Below are 8,605 nucleotides of genomic sequence, written 5' to 3' on the forward strand. Positions count from 1 at the left end.
ACCCCCACTCCACTACCCCCCACCAACCCCCGGCCCCCTGTGTCAGGCTGAATCAGACTGTTCACAACCTCAGCATCTTATCTGAGCATTTCTGAGCCGTGCCATAAGATTAGATTTCAGTCAGCCATCAAGCAGAGCACTGGAATCAAGGGATTTGGAAGATGATGTACCTTTATTGTTCTGTGCTACAGGATTGCCTTAGGCCTTTAAAAACGAGTGTGTGAAGACACAAGTGGTGATAACAGAGCTGAATATAGAGGATAGCCATCGGGGAATCAAAAACTCCAATTAAAAAGAAAAGCAAGTAGAAACCTGAGTTTTACGGAGCGACCTATAATTGATTAAGTCCAGGGGCACAAATGAGTCTTGTCAGCCTCCCTTGGAGTATTCCTTTCCAGAAAGCAATAAAAAAGGGAGAAAGATTTGAATTTACATAGCACCTTTCACAGCCTCAGTCTGCCTGTAAGTGACGTAATGGCAATGTCACTGGACTTGTAATCAAGAGGCTCAGAGTAATATACTCTGGGGACATGGGTTCAAATCCCACTATGGCTGCTGGTGGAATTTAAATTCAATTAATAAATCTCAAATATAAAACTAGTCTTAGTAATGGTGACCATGAAATTATCATCGATTGTTGTAAAAACCCATATGGTTCACCAACGCCCTTTAGTAAAGGAAATCTGCCATCCTTACCCGCTCTGACCTTCATGTGATTTCAGACCCACGGCAATGTGATTGGTTCTTAACTGCCTCTGAAATGGGCCTAGCAAGCCACTCAGTTCAAGGGCAATTAGGGACGGGCAACAAATGCTGGCCTGGCCAATGATGCCCATCCTTTGAATGAATAAAAAAAACACTGAAGCATAATCACTGTTTTAATAGAAACTTAGATAATTTGCTGGCTCAGACAGAGGCCTTTGGCCTATCGTGTCTGAGCCAGCCGAGAAAGCATAATCGAACCTTCACATTTTCCACCTCTAAACCTTCTGCCAATTATTTTAAAATCCATGCCCACTGGTTATTGACCTCTCTGCTAAGATAACTAACAGTTTGGTTAAGGGCTAAGGATTGGCCATAGGCATCATCAGGCAGGACTCCCCTGCTCTTCTATGAACAGTGCCATGGCATCTTTTCCCAGGGTGACCAAGTCTTATGGAATAAATCAGGGACATTACGACTGTGGGACCAGGAAGGGGGAGCATGGGAGATGGTGGTGCTGGTAATCAATTTGAGTGAGGGGCGGAGGCAAGGGAGGGTTTGGTTTAAAGGAGTAGAAAATCAGATTTAAAAGAATTAGATAAAGTGGTTAAGAAGGCATAGAAGATTCTTTATGGCCAGAATTTTTGGCTCAGCGAGCGTGAGCGGGGCCCGCTTGTTGGAAGTATAAAATGACGTAGGGTGATGTCGGGCGTGCCTCCCGACATCACTGCGCATCATTTAGATTTTCAGTTCGGTGGACGCCAAGCCAAGTCGGCTGCGCGCCCGCCAAACTGTCAAGGGCTATTAAGGCCTGTTAAAAACTAATTAAACTAATAAACTGAGCTGCCCGTCCAACCTTAAGGTTGGTGGGGGGGGTGGGGGGGGGGGTGGGGGGCAGGCAAAGAGCCCAGGCGGCCTTCGCATTTTTCATGGAACCTCATTCACGGGCGGGATGAGGTTTCATGAAGTGTTTAAAAATTGAATTAGAAATTTTTAAAAATTCGGTGACGTGTCCCAGCTCAGGTGACAATGTCACATGACGGGACGTCTTAAAATTTTTCTTTATTCAGATGTTGAGAACTTAAACCTCTGTGCCTCAGGGAGATTTCTGCGCTCTTTTGGCCCCGACTCAGGGAACACCCCCCGGAGCCCGCACAGGGGGCACTCAGCGTCTCCGGGTGTGCGTCACGCTGGGTGGGTTTTAACTGGCCTGCCCATGTAAAATGACGGCGCGTCCCTGATTGGGGGCGCCGATCGGGTTCACGCCCGCTCCTGCCTGCCCCCGATTTCGGGAGGTGGGGGGGGGGATTTCTCCCCTATTTTATTAATAGAGCCACAGAATATAAGAGTAGGGAGGTTATGCTAGAACTTTAGAAACGCTAGCTCGCTACATCTAGAGCACTGCATAAAGTTCAGGTCACCGCATTACAGGAAGGATGTGATTGCACTGGAGAGAGTACTGAGGGCTAAGAATTGGCCATGGCATCAGGCAGGGCTCCCCTGCTCTTTTATTAACAGTGCCATGGCATCTTTTCCCAGGGTGACCAAGTCTTATGGAATTAATCAGGGACATTACGACTGTGGGACCAGGAAGTGGGAGCGTGGGAGATGGTGGTGCTGGTAATCAATTTGAGTGCGGGGCGGAGGCAAGGGAGGGTTTGGTTTAAAGGAGTAGAAAATCAGATTTAAAAGAACTTTATATTCGATCTAACACAGATAAATAGCTGAGGAAATTGGGTAAATGGAGTTAATTAGTTCTGCCGGCTGACTCACAGACTTGCAGTCCCGCTCAAATCACTCAGCTGAGACTCCCAGGCTCAGTCTTCCACAGGCTGTCCTAGAAACACAGGACCAAAGGCACCAATAAGGGAGGGACAAACAGCCAAAATAAGAGACAATCCCTTAAAATCCTGGACAGTTGATCACCCCGTCTTTTATGTCCACTTCAAAGAGAGGACTTAATAATGGTTTAATAACTCATCTGAATGATGGTACCTCTGACAGTGCAGCATTCCCTCAGTACTATGTTCAAAGTGTCAGTAGGTTTCGTGTGGATTTCATACTCAAGTCTCTGAAGTGGGGAGTTGAACCACAACCTCATGACTTAGAGTTGAGAGTGCTCTTACTGAACTACATCTGGTCCTACTCTCTTCCCAGATGCAGCACATTGCAAATGTGGATTCTTTCCTATACACTGCTGCCTTCCAGTCTTTTTGTAGGTTTTAGCAGTTCAATAGGGCAACTGAATACAAACTTATAAACTCAGCAATAACCACCTAAGAGTTTGACTGCTATTAAGCTTCAACCTCATAACCACTAAAAATATTTGTTACAATAGAGGGCTGTAACCTCTGAGCTCCCCAGCATTGGATTTTGGGAAGGTACCCCAAAGATGCACAAGGGAATCCCTCTCGGAAATTCCCAGGTAAGGGCTTGCACGGCAATTGCCCAGAAGTGCAAACTTCCTCTGGACAATTGCCCGGTTCTGGTAACAATCCGAAAATGTGATTTAAATTGCAAACTCCGGATGGTTCCGGCTGAGTTACATCAGTAGTTACGCAGAAAAAGTTAGAAGAATTAAAAACTCTTTTAACTTCTGAATATTGTAAAGACCTAGACCGACCCCGTGGAACTCCTCCAAACCCCCGACCCCGCCTCCCACTCCCACACAAGACTACCCCCACACCCCCAACCCCCACCCCACGGGACTCCCCTCCACCGGACTCTCCTCCCACCACAGGACTCCCCCCACATCCCAAAACGCCTCCACCCATGGGTCTCCCCCTACACCTCAACCGCCCCGCCAGTTGACTTCAGATCCACCAGCCCCCCCGACCTTCAACCCCCCAGCCCTGATCTCCAACTTCCTTCATCCCCCCAAGACCTCAGACACCCCCCCACACTCCAACCTCCCCAACCACCTACCTCCAACACTCCCAACCCCCAGCACACCTCCCCTCCAACCTCTGACCCACCCAACCTCCAGCCCCCCTTAATGACTCCCCACCCACCCTTGACCTCTGGGAATCCCTGACCTATGACCCCCATCCTACCTTCCCCCAACCTCCTCTCCGACAACCCCCAATCTCCCTGAACTCTCACTGCAACCGCCTCCCCCACCAGACCTCTGACCCCAACAACCTCCCTGGACCTTTGACCTGCCACACCTGCCCTGGTCTGTCAATTTCATTGGATCTTTAAACTTACCTTCTTTACAGCAGCTACTCCTGTAAGAAAGGCAGTGCGGCCTCCTTGAATCAGCTGGAGCTGCACTTTGCTGGGACCTGTGAGGAGTCTTTTGATGCAGTACCAGGTAGCTCCAGCGAACCGAAGTGTCAGTGTAATTTTCAAGGGCAGGGAAGTAGGTATTTATTCCTTCTAATTCCTGCAGGCCATCTCTTTCAGACGCTGGTTGGAAGTTACGGCTCAGAATGTAATGCGATTGTCTAGGAAAAATGTCACAGAAGCTTTCCTTTTCACTTTTATCTAGTTTTTGTAGGAACAGGAATAGACCATTTAGCCCTTTGAGGCTGTTCTGCCCTTCTATTAGAACGTGGCTGAAATGTACTTCAACTCCATTTACCCAATTTCCTCAGCTATTTAAACACAGCCATAAAGAAGTAAACTCTTGAGAAATAGTCCTGACTGGCAACTTAACTCGCCCATCAAAAACTACTTTGGAAAGTGACACAACCCATTACTCAGACCGTTTTGTATGTTGAAAAGAGAGACGTGCCGAAGCTTTGCATCCTTCACTCATCAGGAAAAACGTAAGAATGCCAAATGTCACAACAATTTATACTACAGGAGAAAAGGGTTGGTTGAAGCATTGCCATGGAGAAAGGAATGGGGAAACTACAGGCTCCTCAAACCCCCGGGTAATTTAAAAACCACACAAGGCTTGAACGTGCTCCTTCAGTTTCCCAACCAATCAGCACCCTTTTCTCTTCCAGTATAAATTGCTGCGGTCCTTTGAAATTTAGGATTCTTGCATTTGTCCTGATGAGTGCGAGATGAAAGACTTTGGAAACGTGTCTCTTTTCAGCAATATTCAAGTTCTGTACCATCAGGTGACTGCATTTGCTATGTTATAATGTTTTTATTTAACTCCAAAATAACAGGAGGGTTAGTTTAGAAGAAAAAGAAAAAATCTGGAAAGTAATTAAAATGACATTTGGTTTGCTTACCTTCTTCACCCAAGGTCTATCTGCCTTCTGTTGGAGCAGGGTGCGTCATTTTCTAGTGAGAGCATAGTTGTTATAGCGTTATGAAAGGAAAGCAAAATTCCTGCTGTTTACTTAGTAAAAAGAATGACCGACACAATTGAAAACATTTTCATCAACAACAGGGTAATAAGTTTCTTGTTCACTTCTCTCTTCCAAAAAATTCTGTTTGGTATCAATTGAAAATTTCCAAACTGAGATTGATAGATTTTTTTCTGTTAGGCAAAGATAATAAAGTTAAGGTATTCATTAGTCATGGTCTAATTATAATGGTGGAGTAAACTCAAGGGATTGAATGGCCGATCCCTGTTTCTACGTTATATGCTTACATTCGAAACATTGGCTGATCTCCCATGGGTTTGCCAAGTGAGTCAGTGATGACATTATTTTGTAACAAAAGGGGTGCTATGCCATGTGATATACAAACTTAACAAGGCCCACGTGTTTACGATGACGGAATGAGTTAATTTCTGCTTTCCTTACATAGCATCCTTTGATTTAGGTGGTTTAGATATCAAATTCTACAACCGTCCTCTTTTCCTGTGACAACTTTAAATCAGTGCAAAAGGGAAGTTTAAGGTCACGTTAAGGAGGGTTGTATCAGCCCACATGCATTTTCTCCATAACCTGTTTTGAATAGGTCCTCCAATTATTTTGAACCACACTTTTACATGATATATCCTGATCCATCTCTTGCAGCTGCATTTCCTATTTCATGGTTGCTGTGATGTTCCTTTACTGTCACTGGGTCAAAATCCTGGAATTCCCCAACAGCATTGTGGGTATACCTACACCACATGGACTGTAGCGATTCGAGACTCACCACCATCTTCTCAAGGGCCAAAAAAAAATCCTCCTCCTGCAGTGCTCTTTCTTTGTCCTGTTATCTTCACTCCCATCCTGTTCCCTGCCTCCTACCATTACCACTAACCCATCTTCTTCATAGCACATTTCTCTCATTGCATTCATTTTTGTTGTACTTTGTCACCCCTATATCCTGCGCTCTATTTCAACTCTCATCACGTACAACCGAAATGCACTGTTAACCTGTCTGGACCCCATTCACCCAGTCTGCCCCACTCTTCCCTAGCTGCATGATGCATCACAATTCCTCCTACTTAGTGGTTGCACTGATTGCTCATGTTATAGAGAGATAGTCCCTATATGAATAATCCAGAGACCCAAGCTAATGTTCTGGGGACAGGGGTTCAAATCCCACCATGGCAGTTGGTTAAATTTAGTTAATAATCTGAAATTGTAAAGCTAGTCTCAGTAATGCTGAGTATTAAATTACCACTGATTATTGTAAAAACCTATCTGGTTCAGTATTGTCCTTTACAGGAAGGAAATCAGCTGTCCTTATCTGGTCTAGCCCACATGTAACTCCAGAACCACAGCAATGTTTTTTTTTCATTCATTCATGGGATTTGGGCATTGCTGGTTAGGCCAGCATTTGTTGCCCATCCTGAATTGCCCTTGAGAAGGTAGTGGTGAGCTGCCTTCTTGAACCACTGCAGTCCATGTGATGTAGATACACGCACAGTGCTGTTAGGAAGGGAGTTCCAGGATTTTGACCCAGCTACAGGGAAGGAATATTTCCAAGTTAGGATGGTGAGTGGCTTGGAGGGAAACTTCCAGATGGCCGTGTTCCCATGTGTCTGTTGCCCTTGTCCTTCTAGATGATAGTGGTTGTGGGTTTGGAAGGTGCTAAGGATCCTTGGTGAATCCCTGCAATGCATCTCGTAGATGGTACACACTGCTGCCACTGTGCGCTGGTGGTGGAGGGAGTGAATGTTTGTGGATCGGGTGTCAATCAAGCGGGCTGATTTGTCCTAATCAGTGTCAAGCTTCTTGAGTGTTGTGGGAGCTACACTCATCCAGGCAAGTGGGGAGTATTCCATCACACTCTTGACTTGTGCCCTGTAGATGGTTACAGGATTTGGGGAGTCAGGTGGTGAGTTACTCATCACAGGATTCCTAGAATTTGACCTGGCTCTTGTAGCCACAGAATTTATATGGCTAATCCAGTTCTGTTTCTGGTCAATGATAACAGCCAGGATGTTGATAGCGAAGGATTCAGTGATGATAATGCCATTGAATGTCAAGGGCTGATGGTTAGATTCTCTCTTGTTGGAGATGGTCATTGCCTGGCACTTGTGTGGCGCGAATGTTACTTGCCACTTGTCAGCCCAAGCCTGGACATTGTCCAGGTCTTGCTGCATTTGGGCATGGACTGTTTCAGTATCTGAGGAGTCACAAATGGTGCTGAACATTGTGCAATCATCAGCGAACATCCTCACTTCTGACTTTATCATGGAAGGAAAGTAATTGATGAAGCAGCTGAAGAAGGTTGGGCCTCCCCAAAGCCTGTCCACCATCTACAAGGCACAAGTCAGGAGTGTTATGGAATACTCCCCAATTGCCAGGATGAGTGCAGCTCCCATAACACTCAAGAAGCTGGACACTGTCCAGGACAAATGAGTTCGCTAGATTGGCACCACATCCACAAACATTCACACCCTCCACCACCAATGCACTGTAGCAGCAGTGTGCACCATCTGCAAAACACACTGCAGGAATTCACAAAGGCTCCTTAGACAGCACCTTCCAAACCCACGACATTATCACTAGAAGGACAAGGGCAGCAGATAGATGGGAACACCACCACCTGGAAGTTCCCCTCCAAGTCACTCACCATCCTGACTTGGGAATATATCACCGTTCCTTCACTGTCACTGGGTCAAAATCCTGGAACTCCCTCCCTAACAGCACTGTGGGTGTACCTACACCACATGGACTGCAGCGGTTTAAGAAGGTAGTTCACCATCATCTTCTCAAGGGGACTTAGGGATGGGCAATAAATGCTGGCCCAGCCAGTGAATCCCACATCCCGTGAATGAATAATAAAAAAAAAACTGTTGATGGAAAATAGACTGATGGGGCGATCATGGGCTGGGTTGGATTTGTCCTGCTTTTTGTGTACAAGACATATCTGGGCAATTTTGCATATTGCTGGGTGGTTGTGGTTGACTTCTGACTGCCCAATGGTTTGGCACACCACTCCACTCAAGGGCAATTAGGGATGAGCAACAAATGCTGGCCTTGCCAGCGATGCTCACATCCCACGAAAGAATACATTTTAAAAATTGTTGACTGGCTTCCCCCATTTCTGTGCCTGTCCTGACCAGCCCTCCCTTCCCCATATGTCCCTGCGTTTTACCCATTGTTCTATCTGCCACTTCCTTCGCAACCACCTTCTTGTATCCTCTCTCTGGTGTACATAGTCTAAACACAGCAACAAGCCAAATGGTCCATGCAGGCACTTTTGCTACACTTCAGCCTGCTCCCAACTGACCTCATTGAATCTCATCAACATAACATTCCACTGCTTTCTCCCTCAAGTTCTTATCCAGAATCCCCTTAAATTGAAGAAAACTGCAACACCCCAACTACACTTTATGGTATTCTTGCTCATCTTAGGGTAAAGAAGATTTCCCTGAGTTTTCCACTAACTAACTGACTATCATATATTTATGGTCTCTAGCTTTTGACTCACCCACAAGTACAAACATCTCATCGACTTTTTAAAAAAATGTATTCTTTCATGGGATGTGGGCTGTCACTGGCCCACTGTTGCCCATTCCTAACTGCCCTTGAACTGAGTGGCTTGCTAGGCCATT

The sequence above is a fragment of the Carcharodon carcharias genome, chromosome 3, assembly GCF_017639515.1.
Source record: "Carcharodon carcharias isolate sCarCar2 chromosome 3, sCarCar2.pri, whole genome shotgun sequence".
In the NCBI taxonomy this organism is placed as follows: domain Eukaryota; kingdom Metazoa; phylum Chordata; class Chondrichthyes; order Lamniformes; family Lamnidae; genus Carcharodon; species Carcharodon carcharias.